This window comes from Bubalus kerabau, chromosome 12 (assembly GCF_029407905.1).
Source record: "Bubalus kerabau isolate K-KA32 ecotype Philippines breed swamp buffalo chromosome 12, PCC_UOA_SB_1v2, whole genome shotgun sequence".
In the NCBI taxonomy this organism is placed as follows: Eukaryota; Metazoa; Chordata; class Mammalia; order Artiodactyla; family Bovidae; genus Bubalus; species Bubalus kerabau.
In genome coordinates this window covers 88704910-88722406 of record NC_073635.1, presented here as the reverse complement: position 1 = coordinate 88722406, position 17497 = coordinate 88704910, and the positions used below count along the sequence as shown (strand labels likewise).

Here is a 17497-nt window from a genome sequence, read left to right as displayed (position 1 = left end):
AACAGTATTTAATAATTCTCAAACACTGACAGCAAATGAAGCATGTGAAAAATTTTCTCAGGGGTTTAAGTAAATTATTATTAAAGAACTGAACGTAAAAGGAAATAACTAATCCTGGTCTTTGAAGTCCATTTGGAATTTAATTGACTGTTAGGCCACCAACTGTCTTGGCACATGACCATTTAATAATGAGAAACTCAACCTTACATTAGGAAAGAGAGCAGCTTAATTCATCAAAAGCCACACCCCATTTGCATTGCTGTCGGTGAAGATTTTGGGGGAAAAGTGCAGAACATACAGTTTTAAGTGATTTATGAGCTTTTTAGTAGCGTTATAGCCATTGAGCTCTGGCAGTAATGAAGCTGTTTGTTGACAAGTTTTGTTTGACTTGGGCTGTGATTGCTCCCAGTCTCCTGCCTTAGAAGCTCAGGCTGAAGTTAATGAAGACATGGGGCGGTACGTTTTGAAAAACCTTAGTAATGCTGATAAACAAAAACATTTCCAGTGTTTCAACCAGGCTAAAACAATAATACCGCCGTATGAGTGAGTGAGTGAAAGTTGCTCAGTTGTGTCCGACTCTTTGCAATCCCATGGACTATACAGTCCATGGAATTCTCCAGACCAGAACACTGGAGTGGGTAGCTTTCCCCTTCTCCGGGAGCTCTTCCCAACCCAGGGATCGAACCCAGGTCTCCCACACTGCAGGCGGATTCTTTACCAGTTGAGCCACAAGGGAAGCCCAGGAATACTGCCTTATATTCAAACAAAATCAAGTTGGAAAATTGTATTGCTGTTCTGACAAATTTCATTCAACCCATATGGACTCTATTATCAAGATATCAACTTAACAATTAATTATCAGGCTTGAACAAGTATTACTCTCATGTTAGCACTGTGATATACATATAACCTGGAGAAGGAAAAGGCAACCCACTCCAGTATGCTTGCCGGAAGAATCTCATGGACAGAGGAGCCTGGCGGGCTACAGTCCATTGGGTTGCAAAGAGTCGGACATGACTGAGCAACTAACACACATATGTATAACTAAGAAATATGACCAACACCATGTTTACAAATTTTGATCTGGAAATGGACATAACCTTGGTTCCACCGCTGGGCTCTCCATGCTGAGGACACTGCATAGATCCTCACCAGCTTCTCTGTCTTGAGAGGTGGAACCAGAGACCTCAAAGGAAGGATTCCGCCTTCCCTTTGCATGAGCTCTGCTGCCCTGAGAATAGCATTTCGCCCCTCTGGACTGCAGGTCACTGCCCAGGATTCTAGAAGGTCATGGAGCATTGTGACTGTCAAGCTTCATCACATGAGGACCATTCATGTACCATTAAAATCTCCAGCAGCCACCATACAAAGAGCAGGCTTCCTTCTCCGCTGATGAAAAGAAACAAATAAAATACATGCATTTATTTAACTCCAGTCTATAAAGTCATTAGAGTTATGACTCTTAGCTAGTAAGCGTTGTGCTAATTACATACTTGACGTTAAAAGTGTACCTTATTAGTGTACTGATTTTACAGCTGAAGACACTGAGACCTTGAGAGATTAATTAACTTGTTCAGGATCATAGCGCTGGAAAGATGTGGATTATCGAACCTCCAAAATTTACCCCAGACCCTAAATGCCATGTTGCAGACCTTGTGTGGGGCACAGCCAGAAATGACTACCATAGGCTTCAGTGACATGCGAGTCTAAGGAAATTCTTCCTCGCCAGTCACTGGAGCATCAGAGGAGACAATTATACCTGTTTATTCATCCATAAGCATTGACGTGGGCTTCCTAGGTGGTGCTAGCGATAAAGAGCCTTCCTGCCAATTCAGGAGACGTAAGAGACATGGGTTTGATCCCTGGGTCAGGAAGATCCCCTGGAGGGGGGCATGGCAACCCACTCCAGCATTCTTGCCTGGAGAATCCCATGGACAGAGGAGCCTGGCGGGCTACAGTCCATGGGGTCGAAAGAATCGAACATGACTGAAGCAACTGAGCACATTGCTTACGCAGAAGCAGTGATGCTGGGCTTTGGATGGATGCAGAGGGTGACAGATAAATAATCAGTTGTGTTGGCAATCCCATCACTGGCTAATAATGGGCTTATTTTGATTCCTCATGGCTGTGGGATGCCTCAGATTAGAAATGTGGGAGGCATGTACACTTTTGGAGAAAGCTGACTTCAGATGAATAAACAAAAAGATAACTCGAAACTTCTTCACATGGACACCACTGTATTATTTATCAAATGGTATAAATGCCTCCATTTAAGGAGGTTTCCAGGGTAAACAACAGGTAAGCAGCATGCCCTGCCCAGATTTTCAGGTATGGCTCTGTCTGAGTGTATTCACTGTGACCTAGTTTAGCACCTCGGAAAGAATTTTGCCCGTCTCTGCTAGAAGAACCTTATTTTCCATTGCGATCACTGGGCAGGTATATGACGCTGATTCTGAACTTACACCCAGTGGACACCAACTGACTCCTGATGTTTATGTCATGAACCCAACTCCACCGCTCCATCCAAACCAGAGTCCTTAAGCAGCTTTGGGCTGGATTAATCTCATCTGGGATTCAGTAAGACTCTTTTAACTGTAGGACTCATTTTTTGGGTGCAGGGGGTCCAGCGGTTACACACACGAGTGAATCAAGTGCACATGTTCTATCTCACTGTTACAAGAGGTTGGCATTTTGCCTGATCGAGCGGCATCTTTCCAATGCCGCGCTCCGTGCGTGTGTATTCATAGGGTGTCCTAGCGGAAATGTGCATCCACAGGTGTTGTCGTCTCGGTGACTAGTGTTAAATTGTTCCTAATTCCAACAGCATTGTTATTGTTTGGTTGCCAAGTTGTATCCAACTGTTTAGCAACCCTATGGACTGTAGCCCGCCAGGCTCCTCTGTCCATGGGATTTCCGAGGCAAGAATATTGGAGTGGGTTGCCATTTACTTCTCCAGGGGATCTTCCCAACTCAGGGATCAAACCTACATCTCCTGTACTGGCAGGTGGGTTCTTCACCATTTAGCAAGGAAGGCCCCCCACCCAAATTGCAATATCTCAGTATATATATATATATATATATATATAAATCCCATCATGAAAGTTATTTGAGTGTGGTTTAAACGAAATCTTCACTCCTAATTATTTTTTAACCACATCCTTTATTTATTAACTTGAATCTTTACTTCAAATAGTCAGCAAGAGAAAACATCTCCCCACAGGAGTCCACTGACGCTGGAGCGATCTTCATGTGATGCCACTCTGCAGACGCCAACCGTTCTCCCTTCTCCAGGTTCTATTCGCTATTTGAAGTCTGACCAGCAAGTATTTACCAGCAATTCATATTTTTAAAGGAGTAGCAGAAATTTTCTTAACAATAAATATATTGTTAAGAATATATTTAACAATATATATTTAAGAATATATTTAACACTATGTCTCAATGATACTTAGATTGAAAAATAAAGGCTTCAAGAAAGTGTCCCGAGATGCAGAAATATGTGATGCATTCTCAGTAAGCGCCAACAGGACACACTGTGTCGACTTCACTAATTGAAGCAAAAACAACAACAAAAAGCCATCCACGGACGTGTTGTTTTCAGGCTCAAAAAAATTATTGACGCACAGGTGCTGCTCACAATAGTGTGTGTCACGGGGTAACAGCGTGGCGATCCACAATTTTTAAATGTCACACACCATTTATAGTTACTAGAATGCTGACTTCTGTGCCCTGGGTGGTATACTCTTGGCATCTTATTTTATCCCTGAAAGTTCACTTACCCCTGTATTGCTCCTCCCCTTTCTGAACATAAAGAGCACTTTTGAAACTTTTCAGAAGCCCGACATTTCCCTACAAATTCTCTGAACAGGAATCTATCAGTTCTTTTCCTTTTGGCCAAAATAACAAAGTCCAGGCCTCTCAACATTTGTTTTATATGAATATTTTACCGGCGTGATTAGTTGCTGTACCTAATCTGTGGCTCATCACATCATTTTGAACAAAAATCAAAACCTGTCATTTTTTTCTTTTCCAAGGGGGCATATCCTCCAAAATATTTGAAAGACTCAAGAAAAGGAATGTTTGGAAGGAGGCGTCCCCAAGTAATGAAGACCCACCAGGTTCCGGACAGTTAGCACATCAGTGAACACGCGAGGTGCGGACTTTAGACTCTGATGGCAAGAAACACTGTACAAACTGGAAATTATAAATAAACATATTCTTTGCAAGTTACACAGAAAACTTTGTTATGAAAAACACAGCAGAGGAGGGGAGAGGAATTAGGTGTCATGTGGGTAATGCCCTGACGCGGATGGGAGAGTGTCCGGGGCAAACTCACGGTGCCACGTGCTGGAGTTCCTTGCCCGCCGCTGGAAAGAACGTCACGTTTTTCACCCAGAATGAAACAGGGAGCCAAGGATTGCCTGAGAGAAAGCCCGCTGTGCAGAGGGAATGGAGAGACACAGCTGTCCTTTCTGGGTTAAATCAAGTCCCCCAAAGAGACGCCAAAGCCCTAACCCCTGATAAACTGACAGACCGCAATGATACAGCTGTAAGCTGTACTGCTTACAAAACCAGGGCTTTGGGTTTAAAATGGTTGTTTAGTCCCTAAGTCATATTCACTCTTTGCTACTCCATGGACTGTAGCCTGCCAGGCTCCGTGGGATTTCCTAGGCAAGAATACTGGAGTGGGTTGCCACTTCCTTCTCCAGGGGATCTTCCTGACCCAGGGATCGAACCTGAGTCTCTTGCATTGGCAGGTGGATTCTTTACCACTTAGGCACCAGAGAAGCCCTTTAAACGTGGTGCATGCGTGCTTATTTGCTAAGTCACTATAGTCGTGTCCACTTTGCGACCCTGTGGACTGTAGCCCTCCAGGCTCCTCTGTCCATGGGATTCTTCTGGCAAGAATCCTGGAGTGGGTTGCCATGCCCTCCTCCAGGGGATCTTCCTGACCCAGGGATTGAATCTGAGTCTCTGGTGTCTCCTGCATTGGCAGGTGGGTTCTTTACGACTAGTGCCACCTGAGAAGCCCTTACACGTGGTAGAAGACTGTAATTTTTTAGAACAGGAAGGTGCCTTAGCAGACATCTAACCCAGGCACCTGCATGTGTTTAGATGGGAAGTATTGCTACTCAGGGTAAGTGTGCTACCCGTAATTACGCAGCTATAAATCGTAGGAACAGAAGCAGAATTCAGATGGCCGGTTAGCCCACCGCTGCTGCCACAACTACAGCTCGCTTGACTAAATGCCCATCGGCTCTGGCATGCCGGAAATGACTTTGAAGTGCACTTCTTTTGATGTGTCTGTTAATGGTTATTTAGAACAGCTTACTTAACACGTTTTAAGAATCAAACAGTATTAGAAAGAAGTAACTGTATTATTATATCTATGTTCTATTTTCACCCATTTTCTCTTCCTACTAAATTGCATCATTAAAAACAAAACAAAAAACCCTAAGTTACTATTGTGTCGTTTAGCAAACGCAGTCACTTGGAGATTACGTGGAGGGAGCTGGGTAGCCTGTGTAGCAATTTGCACTGAAATGTATGCTAGACGCCGGGTGATAATTTACGGACAACGCGTCCCCTTGTATTCGTCTGGTCGTCGTGCGTTGAAAGGAAATATCGGTCATATGTGGGAGAATCCGCACCACTGGCCACTCGAGCGCACGCGCTTGTGTCTCACTCGCCGCCTCGCATGGAGTGGGGTGGAATTCCAGCAGGGCTGCCTGTGTCTGCTACTGGCCTTCAGTTCATGGTTCTGCTCCTCAGTTTTGTTGTTTTTCAGTTGCTCAGTTGTGTCCTACTCTTTGTAGCCCCGTAGACTGTAGCCCACCAGGCTCCTGTGTCCATGGGCTTCTCCAGGCAAGAATACTGGACCTATTTGCCATTTCCTCCTCCAGGGGATCTTCCCAACCCAGGGATCAAACCTGCGTCTCTTGCATCTCCTGCACTGGCAGGCGGATTCTTGATCACTGAGCCTCCAGGGAAGCCCTCTCCGTGGTTTACCTATTTTCAGAATGTTCATGCAGACTCAGTCTTCTTTTCCTTCCACTCAGCATCTCAAAGCTGCAGGCACCAAGCAACAAAGCCGAGGGAGGAGATGGGAGCTCACTTCCGCTCCGCTGAAGATGGCAGCGAGCGTAAGCTGAAAGACTGAGTGCTTTCATCTTTCCTGGGGGAGAGTCAAGGGGCTTCTGTGGTCTGTTCTCTCACGACTGCTCCTGCAGTACCTCTGCTGGCCCCTAGCTCTCCAGTTCCTTATTCTATGGGTCCTGACACTTCTCTTTCCACCAAGAACATTCCCCTCCATCCCACGTGACCCTGGCTGGATGGCTACCTCTGGGACCCCCGTCCTCAGACACCAAACGGGCTTCTGGCTCAGCCTGGCAATCCTGGTGTCCCATTTGCCCTTCTCAGGAGTGGATTCAAGGCATAGAGACCAGGTAGGACCAGCTGGAGTCCTTTTGTGATAACCAACATGGAGATGCTGGCAGAAAGGCTCTTTCTGCCTCCAGGTCATTCGCTGTAAAGACCAAAGACCCAGTCGTCTCTCCAACCACGTGGAGAGAGTCAGCTTGCAGCTGTTGACAACAGAGCCTACAGGGAAAATGCAATATAAAGAAGTTGAGAAAGGGGAGGGGAGGGAGCAGAGGAGAAACAGAGGCTAGATTATACCCTACCATTTAAGCTTTAAACTCCAGGTCCCAGAGTGCATTCCATCTGGATTTCCTGCTCCAGATCAGTAGGTGTTTTCTAATGAAGTCAGGGCAGCATGTGGGTACCACGGGCTTCAAACGCCTTCTACATCTTTTCCCCTTTCTGCCTCCTAAGACACTCGAGCAAGTCCTGTGACTTTCCTGTCCTCCTCGGTCTTGGGCACGCTCACTTTCTCAGACACTAAAAATCCCGCTCCCATCCTGATCAAAGACTTCCCCTTTCTTCCTGGTCAAAGAGCTCTTCCGTTCAGCTCAGGGATTCCCTGAAATGCGGGGATGGGCGAGGAGAGAGGAAGGCTGGCGTTTGTCCTCCGGTTCTCGGTGCCGTGGCTTCCCCCGGGTACACTGGCTTCCACAGAAGGGAAGGGAGTCGGTCCTGCCTGAACAGCATCATGGTCTGACTGTCTGTTCCTTGTTTGCCAATGTCTAGACACGGGCGTTTCCGCACTGCGGAGTCAGGAGACCCACCCCGACCCCACCGTGCCCCTCTGCCTTCCTGGGAGAAGTCCTGGGGCTCCATCCCGCTCAGTGACCTTTCCTGGGCCCCAGCTGGTCCCTGGGGAAAACTGGCGCCCTGGCCTGTCCACCCCCGATCCCGGAAGAGCGTGTTTCTCCGCCATGCCCGTCTTTGCTTCTGCCACTGTGGGTACTTCAGCCTTCCTGCTCCTCCAAGGAACAGCCAGTCAAGAGTCTCTTCCTCCAAATACGCCCGCCAACTCCAGGAGAGCCGGGCGGCCCCCTGAGGCTCCTGGAGGCAGACTTCTTGGTGCAGTGCAGGTCTTGTGAGGGTCTCGAGGGTACCCTATTTTCGTGAAAGTGCATCCTTGGTGGTCAAAGATTCCCCTGGATGTCCATCAGTTGACTTGAGAGCACAAAATCCAAAGTAGACCAGCAAGTGCCTTTGGGGACCGCAAGCTCAGCCATCAGTCCCCTCAACTTGCTTGTCTTCTGTCATTTTGGCTGGTGGTACGTGACGGTGAAGGGTCTCGGAGGACCTTCTGCAGGGGCTGTGGTCTTTCCCATCACTGAGGGGGGACAATCCCATCCCACAGGCTTGAACCTCTGAGGCATGAGGGAAGTCCAATGTATTAATCATATCCCAAGACGGTGATTTCAGCTTAGACTGAGTTCATGGCAAGCCAAGGAGTCCTGACAGGTGCACCTCCTATATCTCATCTGTTCCTGAGGCCTTGGGGTCCACTTTTTATAGACACTAACTTCTCCCCTGAAAGGTTCCTATAAATGTCGGGCTGATTAATGTCTCAAATCCCTCCCATCCACTTGGCATCCCCTGGGAATTCCCCTCTGCTTACACAGAGGTCCCAAATATCCTCTTTCTCACTCTTTGGCAGCAAGCGCTGGATGGAGGTACAAACAGACAAGTCAGGGCAGAGAGGGACCCCCTGCCATCACCCTGCTGTGTCAGACCAGTAACGCTCCGTGTGAAAGTCCACGACCAGGGCTCACGACTGCCAGAAATGTCAGACCGTTTTCCATCCCCACAGAAAAGTGCACCTCTGTCTCTGTAGAGACTTGTCCAGCCTAGAGAAGTAAGCCCTATTAAATGATCTCAGAGACAATGAGGACTCTCAAAGAAAGGCCAATGAGTTGACATCAGCTTGAAAACAATGGAAAGGGAAGAGGCGCATCCACTGGCCAAGCCCGTAAAACACGGGTCTGATGAAGCACTAGGGAGGGCAGGCCTTAGGCAGCTGCTACGAAGCCAGTGTGTTTGTAGTGGCAACCAGGTCAGCATGTTCAATGATGCCAGACTCCCCAGAAACCCTGGCTGTGTCCTTGTCCACATCACGGGCTCTTGCCCCTTCCCCCAAAGCGACCACTATCCTGGCTTTGGCGCTTCCTTGCATTCTTTATTGTACTGCTGTCATTCAGTGGTAAGTCGTGCTGACTCTTCATGACCACAGGAACTGCAGCACGCCAGGCTTCCCTGTCCTTCACTATCTTCTGGACTTTGCTTAAACTCATGTCCATTGAGTCTATGATGCCACCCAACCATCTCATCCTCTGTCACCCTCTTCTCCCCCTGCTTTCCATCTTTCCCAGCATCAGGGTCTTTTTCAATGAGTTGGCTCTTTGCCTCGGGTGGCCAAAGTATTGGAGCTTCAGTTTCAGCATCAGTCCTTCCAATGAATATTCAGGGTTGATTTCCTTTAGGATGGACTGGTTTGACTTCCTTGCTGTCCAAGGAACTCTCAAGAGTCTTCTCCAGCTCCACAGTTTGAATGGTTGTATTGGGTTGGTACTGTATTGGGTTGGTCAAAAAGTTCAAAGATGCTATGAAAAAACTGGCAAGAATGTTTTGGTCAATCCAATAGTTAAACTTGATTGAGTTTTGAATTCACACATCACTCCCCACCATCTAATTCATGGGCTTACTGTTCATCTGTTGAAGAATGTGGACTATTTGTCCAATTGTGCTTCTAAAGACTAGATCTTACTGATTGAGTCCAGCAGTTATCCTGTGCCTTCTGAGTGTGGCTGGATTCAAAGATTCATTCAGATTTGGGTTCAGTTCCTTCAGTGAGGCCACATTGAACCGAACCCTCAGAAGGGAGGTCACGCCTGTTTATTTGTCCGTTTCGATGCCTCGATCCAGTAGATTACTGGGGATTGGTAAATAGTTTGAGTCAAAATTTATCATTTTGTTTCCATTTCTTAGCTAGAATAAGTTTATAAGAGCTTTCTCCTCATCTAATCTTTTTTAAATGTCTACAGTTGATGGCAGATAAGCATTAAAAGTGCTTGATTCTATCCTTTTATTTACTGAGGTTTCAAAATAATAGACTCGTTATTCATGCCTCTCAAGAAGTGACCAATTTGGCTTTTCAAAATATCATTATGATCACAAGGATTGAAGCCAATGTGACATACATCAGTCTTTGTCATTTCTACCCTTATTCAAACTCAAATTGCACCCTTTTGGCCAAGGGGGTATTTGTCAAGCTGGCTCATTAGTTCTTTTGAAATAAACCCAGTCGTCTTTTATTGCTTTGTAATTATCAGGAATTACAACATGTTTCAGGCTAATTGTGGTAGTTTCCCAGAGCTTCGTAGCGAAGTACCACAGATGGATGCTTTAAAGCAATAGAAATGTATTCTTACAGTTCTGGAGACCAGAAGTCTGAAATCGAGCTGCTGGTAGAGCCGAGCTGTGAGGGGAAAGACCAGGAAAAGCCGCTCCACACATTCCTCTTGGTTTCTGTTGCCTGCGATCCTTGCTGTTCTGACCCTAACAGGCCTGGCTCCAGTCTCTGCCTCCATCCTCAGGTGGCTCCTCCCTGGGGTCACCACACCATCGTCCCTCCCTCTGCGTGTCTCTGCGTCTCTTCTGTAAGGACGTGTGTCCACCACCACCTAGGGCGTGTAAAAAAGGGAGACACTCATGACCATCTGCTCTCACCCCTCTGGGGCTCCACCTGGACCTCGTGGTAATGTTTTCCCATCCTTGCCAAAAGGTCAGAGACAGAATACATAACAACGGTTCCAAAGATTTACAAAGAACAATAGCTTACAGACCTTTATACCTGGGCCAAGTTTTTGTAAATCTGCAGCCACGTACTTCCAGGAACCCTCTTAGCATCACACTGGAAGTGCCATGCTGAGCCCAGGGCTCAGGGCTAGGGAATAGCCAGGGATTTCTGAATATGGCAGGATCCTTCAAGCCCATGTTTGCTCATGGTACCATGAGCAGGGCACCAGATGGGCTTCTCCAGCGTGGCTCTTGCCAGGGGCTGACTGGAAGCATCTGAACAGCGAACAGCCAGTGGATCGAGGTTCTGAGAGGCGGGCTGAGATCTGGGGTTCCCTGGGGATTCTGTGTTGCTCTGGTGGCTGAAGGGTCTATGGGTCATTGTCTGAAACTCAGTGAATCAAGTGAAGTTGCTCAGTCGTGTCCGACTCTTTGTGACCCCATGGACTGTAGCCTACCAGGCTCCTCAGTCCATGGAATTTTCCTGACAAGAGTACTGGAGTGGGTTGCCATTTCCTTCTCCAGGGGATCGTCCCAACCCAGGGATCGAACCCGGGTCTCCTGCATTCCAGGCAGACGCTTTACCATCTGAGCCACCAGGGAAGTCCTGTTCCATTACTCGGGCAGCAGAATGTCTTGGGAGCCAGGACACCTGGCTTCTAGGCCTGGCTCTGACACCAGCTGCATGGCTTAGGGCAAATCACATCACCTCTCTGGGCCTCCGTGTTCACACCTGGACAATCCATTCCTCTGAAAACCCCTTCAACATCTGGCCCTTTTCTTTCCTGTGGAATTCGTTCAGAAAAACTTCAACCCGACTTGCACTCCAACTTCTCCAGGTTCTTGAAGCCAGCATTTAAATGTTACGGGCTGCGGAACGATGGGGTACTCAGATGGATGCGGAATGATGAAACTCAGAGCACTCTGCAAATCAAACTCAGCTCCTTAAAGAATCTGAGGGCTGAAGGCAGTCTCAGGTCACTGTTCCTTCACATCCCATCTCCCATCTTCCTTCCCCAGAGCTTCTCCCCAGGAAGGAAGGGAGGGGGACCTAGGACCCTAACCTGGGTTCCTGGTGTGTGTGTGTTAGTCGTTCAGCCATGACTGACTCTTTGTATTGCCATGGACTGTAGGCCACAAGGTTCCTCTGTCCATCCGATTTTCCAGAATATTGGAGTGGGTTGCCATTCCCTTCTCCAGGGGATCTTCCCAAGCCAGGGATCGAACCTGCACTGCAGGCAGATTCTTTACCGTCGGAGCCACCAGGGAAGCCTGTCCTGGTATGTAAGCACAGCTTCATCACTGCATCATTATTGTGATGTCTCTCCCAGCATACGGCTCAGCATGTTGCACACAGGAGGACCCAACCAGCCTTTTGCTCAGCTAATGGTGGGAACGGGAAAAAGTTACAGTGGCTGAGTGCATCCTGAGCCCGACTGTGGCCACACAGCTTTGGGGGTGGGGTGGCCCTGAATCTCCACTGTGCTCCGCAGTAGCTGTGGGATTTCAGATTAAGCACTGTCTGTGCCTCAGTTTCACCACCTATAAAATGGGGATGCTGAAGTGTTTGAGACCATTCCCGCTGTATCTTCTATTTCCTTCACTCTGTTTTATGTCCTTCCTCTTTGGGTCCTCATTAGTCAGGACTCCTGTGTGCAGGAGGGTCACAGGCATGCAGCAGAATGTGTGGACCACTGTCCACGTCCATGGACAGCATCTGCTGGGGCCACAGTGCCTTGGGGACACTGGCCATCAGACAGCGGTGATGATGCTCACAGGCTGATCTGGTTCTTCCAAATATGCCGAGCTTGGTGGCCCATGGGTAGCCCCAGGCCGGTGAAAAGACCAGGTGATTGCGGTGAACAAATGGAAGGGTATGTAGCCGTAAGACACCGATGCCACTGGGGACATTTTAAAGCAGCGTGGTTTCCATTTTGCACAGTAGCGCACATGCATGCGAAAAGATGGATACAAATGTCCTGAAAGTGCTGACGGCGACCACCTCTGGGTGGGACACTCATGTCGCCTTTTGGTTTTCCTCTATTCACTCCTCTGTAGTCTAAAGATGTTCTTCCCTAAGCAATTATTCCTTCAATAATCTAATCAGAATACAGAGGTAGCATTTTATACGGCGACAGAAATCAACCACCGTCTCAGCAAACATGTGTTCACACACGGAGGTTCAGTGGTGGCAAAGCCTCATGTGAAAGTGAGCGTGTGTTGCAGGAGGTTAACGGGGAAGACGGACGTATGTTTGTTATGAAATAATTACGTGGTTGGGGGTTAAAAGCCTCTTTGGGCAATCAAATTAGGGTGTTCCCCCTGGATCGTGGGTCCTGATGCTTTCTGTTCAAGGGCACCCCGGGTGATTCAAAATCAGGGCCTGCACCTCCCAGAACCCCCCAGGAGGGGCTGGCTGGTTAAACTTTTTTTGGATCTGGCGGATTAGAGTACTACCTGGTTCTTTTCTCCTTGATGTGGGAAGGTCAGCGTTTTGCATTTCAGCCTCGCCTTCCCTTCTTTAATTTTCTCCATCCGTTTCTGGTCTCTTTTTGAAATAAGAACATCTTTGCCAGCAAGATCATGCTGCAGTTTGTCTCTTTAGTGCTGTCGGGTAACCACGGAGTTATTTGAACCCTCTCGGTAGAGGTGAAGAGCTGTAATCAAGGTGCGTTCTTGTAGGTAGAATTCACATAACATAAAAGAGCCATATTAAAATACACGGTTCTGTGGCATGTAGTAACGTTCTCACGGGATGTAGTTTTGATACAAAGTTTAAGACTTTGTTTTTTTAGGGCAATTTTAGGTTTACCACAAAATTGGGAGGAGGGTTTAGAGGTTTCTCCCACCTGACCCCCATGTATAGCCTCTCCTGTTATCTTTTCACTCAACAGAGTGATACATATTTACCACTAGGGAACACATATTGACACATTATAATCACCCGAAGTCCACAGATCACCTTAGGTTAACTCTGGGTGCTCAATAGTCTGTGGGCTTGGATAAATGTGTAAGGACACAGAACCATCCTCACATCAAGCACAATTTTATTTTCACTGACCTAAAAATCCTCTCTGCTCTGCCTGCCCCCTCTCCTCCACCCCCAGCAGCCACTGCTTTCTTTATTTTCACTGACTCCATAGTTTTGCCTTCGCCAGGATGACATACAGTAGGAATTACACAGTAAGTAGCTTTTCAGATTGGCTTCCTTCACTTATTAACGTGCATCTCATGTTCTTTTACGCCGTCTATGGTTTGAGAGTTCATTTTAAAGAAATCAGTGAATAATGCTCCATTGTGTGAATGTACCATAGTTTATTTATCCATTGACCTATGAATGGTAGTCTTGACTGCTTCCGATTTGAACAATTATGAGGAGAGCCGCTATAAACATCTGTGCTCGCATTTTACACAGACATAAGTTTTCCACTCCTTTGAGAAAATTCCAAGGAGCATGACTCCTGGATGGTACGCTATGATTGGGTGTGGCTTGGAGAAGGAAATGGCAACCCACTCCAGTACTCTTGCCTGGAAAATTCTATGGATGGAGAAGCCTGGTGGGCTACAGTCCATGGGATCGCAAAGAGTCGGATACGACTGACCGACTTCACTTTTAAGAAATTGCCAAGCTGTCTTCCCACCAGCCCTGCCTTCCTCCCGCATCTCCAGAAGCCTTCCGTGTTTTTCTCATGCTCCCAGTCGCCGTCCACCCGAGTCTGCGTCACCTGAACCTCCCTTCCCTCCCGAGGCCGCTGCTGGCCGTCCACCTTGGCTTTGCTCAGAGTTCCGTGTCCTTTCTCGTCCCCGCCGCTCCTGCCAGGACAGCACTTGCAGCCCATCATGGAAGAGCTCATCCTCAGGGACGAGGCTCATCTTTCCTGTCTTCTCTGGGCTGCCTTCCGACCTCCTCCGCTCCACAAACACCTCACCCGAGAAATCAACTCCCGTCTGGACCCACAGTGGCTTCCCTGTCACCAGATCAGCCTCCCTGGGTCACTCAGCATCGTGATTCCCAAGGCTCTCCTCCATGCCTTCTCCTGATCCCGAACCCTGCTGTTTTCCCTGCTTCAAAGGCTGCCTCTCCTGAGTGTCCTCCGTCGGCTCCCCTTCCTGACCCTGACTTCAAAACCTGAGCATGATCTGGGCCCTCCTCCCGATTTCATCTCTCTCACTGCGAGTTTAGCACATTGTTGCTGTTCAGTCGCTAACTCATGTCCAGCTCTCTGCGACCCCAAATACTGCAGCATGCCAGGCTTCCCTGTCCTGCACCATCTCCCTAAGTTTACTCAAACTCATGTCCATCGAGTCGGTGATGCCATCTAACTATCTCATCCTCTGTCGCCCCCTTCTCCACTTGCCCTCAATCTTTCCCAGCATCAGGGTCTTTTCAAATGAGTCAGTTCTTCACATCAGATGGCCAAAGTATTGGAGCTTCAGCTTCAGCATCAGTCCTTCCAATGAATATTCAGGACTGATTTCCTTTAGGATTGACTGATTTGAGCTCCTTGCAGTCCAAGGGACTCTCAAAATTCTTCTCCAACACCACAATTCAAAAGCATCAGTTCTTCAGCACTCAGCTTTCTTTATGGTCCAGCTCTCACATCTGTACATGACTACTGGAAAAACCATAGCTTTGACTATACAGAGCTTTGTCAGCAAAGTGACATCTCTGGTTTTGAATATGTCATCCAGGTTTTAGTGCATCCCATGGATAAATATCCTACATGCCTGCACTCTCAAACCGATACCTCCAGTCCAAAACTCTGTGACCGCCTACCCAGCAAACCTTTCAGCATCTCAGATCACAACCACAAACGCACTAGGTCTACAGAGCCCTTAAACGTTAAAATACATTACTTTTACACCTCTGAATATTTAACAGATTCTTGTGTTATATTTTCCTTGCTTAAACCACACCTTGGGACGTTATGGTATGAATAAAGCTTTGACATGTCACAGTTGTATACTACTGCATTCATGTATGGTTTGACCAGTTCCAAATTGCTGATCTTCGACTTGCTTCCAAATTTCTGCTGTTCCAGGTGAGAATGGAATGAAGGTCCTCCAGAACATACTATTTCTCACACGCATATCAGGTTCCGTTCTCAACAATAAATACTCTTGTAAGGCAATTATTTCCCATATGTACCAATGATTTTTAGACATGAAATTGTCAAAGAGCACGGACATTTGTCACTTTAATGGACAGTCGGATTGCCCTGCGTGGATGCTGTTTGGGTCTGTACCATCAAGCAGCCTTGTATGGGAACCTTTCCTGACATCCGGATCAAGTAACCCAACTTCTTGATCGGTGCCAATCTGATGGATAAATGACTGTACCACACTGTGGTTTTAATCTGCATTTATCTTATTGTGAGAAAGGTTAAGCAGGCTGTTACTGGTTTAGACTTTCTTGCATTTTTTCTCATCATTGTGACCTTTGCGTCCAGATCTTTTCCCCCTTTTGATGTTGTGTTTGTGGCCTCTTTGTTGCTGCCTTTACAGGAGCCTTGAACGTATGAAGTAAACACACAATTAGCACTTCCTGTGATAATGTCTGTGATTTCTTTCCAGTTTGCTGTCTTTGATTTTGCCTTTCCTGTATTTTTCTGCACAGAATTCTATTTCAGAAAGTTAAATTTATCATTTGTCCCTTTCTCCTGCATCTGTGGTTTCATGTTTTAACATGTACATCTTTTATTCACCTGACATTTTCATGGAAGGAGACAGGGATGCAATTTTAGTGTGTCTTCAGATATATTTTCCGGTTATGCCAACATCATTTATCAAACAGTCTGTCTTCCTGAGACATGAAATAAAACGCCAGCTTTGGAGTACACCAACCTCCCCTGTGAAGCTGAATCTATTTCTGTACTAAAGGCTGCTGGCCCCTGGCTTTGCCTGTGTACACACAGGCTGTCTCCCCCTAGTCTGTGAGCTTCCCCGGGGGACTGAGACTTCGTTGCAATTTCCTTACGAGCTGATCACTTAGAGGCATGCTCACTGGAAGAGGAGGTGAGCTTTGGGGGTCCGTGGTTTGTGCCACAGAAAACAGCAAGACCTGCTTCTGCCCCCTTGTCCCCTCCCTGAGCATCACGGGGATAACATGAGCATCCCAGTGGTTGTCCCTGCAGCGGGGGCTGGGGTGTCCTGGCTGGTTCACCGGGCGTGGGGATCCACCTCTTTGAAGCAGGAAATAAGCAAGCCTGCTGTCTGTCCTGGAGGGAGCCATCCATCACTTTATTCCTTTTGTTGTTGTTGTTGAATCCCTCAGCTGTGTCTGACTCTTCTGCGACCCCATGGACTATAGCCCGTCAGGCTCCTCTGTCCATGGGATTTCCCAAGCAAGAATACTGGAGTGGGTTGCCATTTCCTCCTCCAGGGGATCTTCCCGACCCAGGGATCAAACCTGCGTCTCCTGCATCTCCTGCATTGGCAGGCGGGTTCGTTACCACTGAGCCCCCAGGGAAGCCCTCATCTCTTAGGGCAACTGCTACAAGCTCAGTGCCCAGAGGGGCTGGCACCAAGGGGACCCAGGGACTTGCATATCCAACTCACCCAGCAAGAGGTGTGGGGACCGGAGATACCCCTGGAAGGCAGCCCCTCCCAAGAGGCACAGCCGGGTGGCTGATGTACATTTGCATTTTGGAGTCAATAGGATCACACACACTTTAGCACAAAGTAGATGTTTAAGACACTGATAAATCTGATAGAATCAACTACTTTATTGGGTTAATATGAATTTATCACCAGATAATGTAACTGGGAACAATTTATTATTAATAGTATTTCCTACAAAGCAGGTAGTTCCTCATATTATAGACCTTTGGGATCATTGTCCAAAATATTAGCTTAAAAAATTAACTTAAAAATATGCTTGATAGAATTACTAATGTTTGACTAGTTGAAACGAATTTCCACTAAATGAAAGAAACTTTTTCCTTTTTTCTTTCTATTTTCATTCCCAGCGGAGTGGGTTTAAGCACTCTAAATCTCTCTTAAACAGATGTGCCTTGTTTATAAAATGGGCATTTTGTTGAAGTGAAGTGAAGCGAAGTTGCTCAGTCGTGTCTGGTTCTTTGCGACCCCGTGGCTCCTCCATCCATGGGATTTTCCAGGCAAAAATACTGGAGTGGGTTGCCGTTTCCTTGTTATTACAACTAAAATGTTTTAATGATGCCTTGTTACGTGTGAAACTGTAGTCCAGTCAGGACTGAGAACAGTATGCTGAAGGTCAGCTGTGGAGACAAAAACGCGTTTCCCCCTCCCCGGAAAGTAGCTGGAGATA

The 17497-nt window shown here is 47.2% G+C and overlaps 1 non-coding gene across 1 annotated transcript; it reads right to left on the bottom strand.

Annotated features, from left to right (window-relative positions):
* Positions 1 to 10740: 10740 nt before the first annotated feature.
* Positions 10741 to 10812, bottom strand: TRNAS-GGA (transfer RNA serine (anticodon GGA)). The gene has a single exon. It is a non-coding gene; the product is annotated as a tRNA-Ser (tRNA).
* Between the last annotated feature and the right edge of the window lie 6685 nt (positions 10813 to 17497).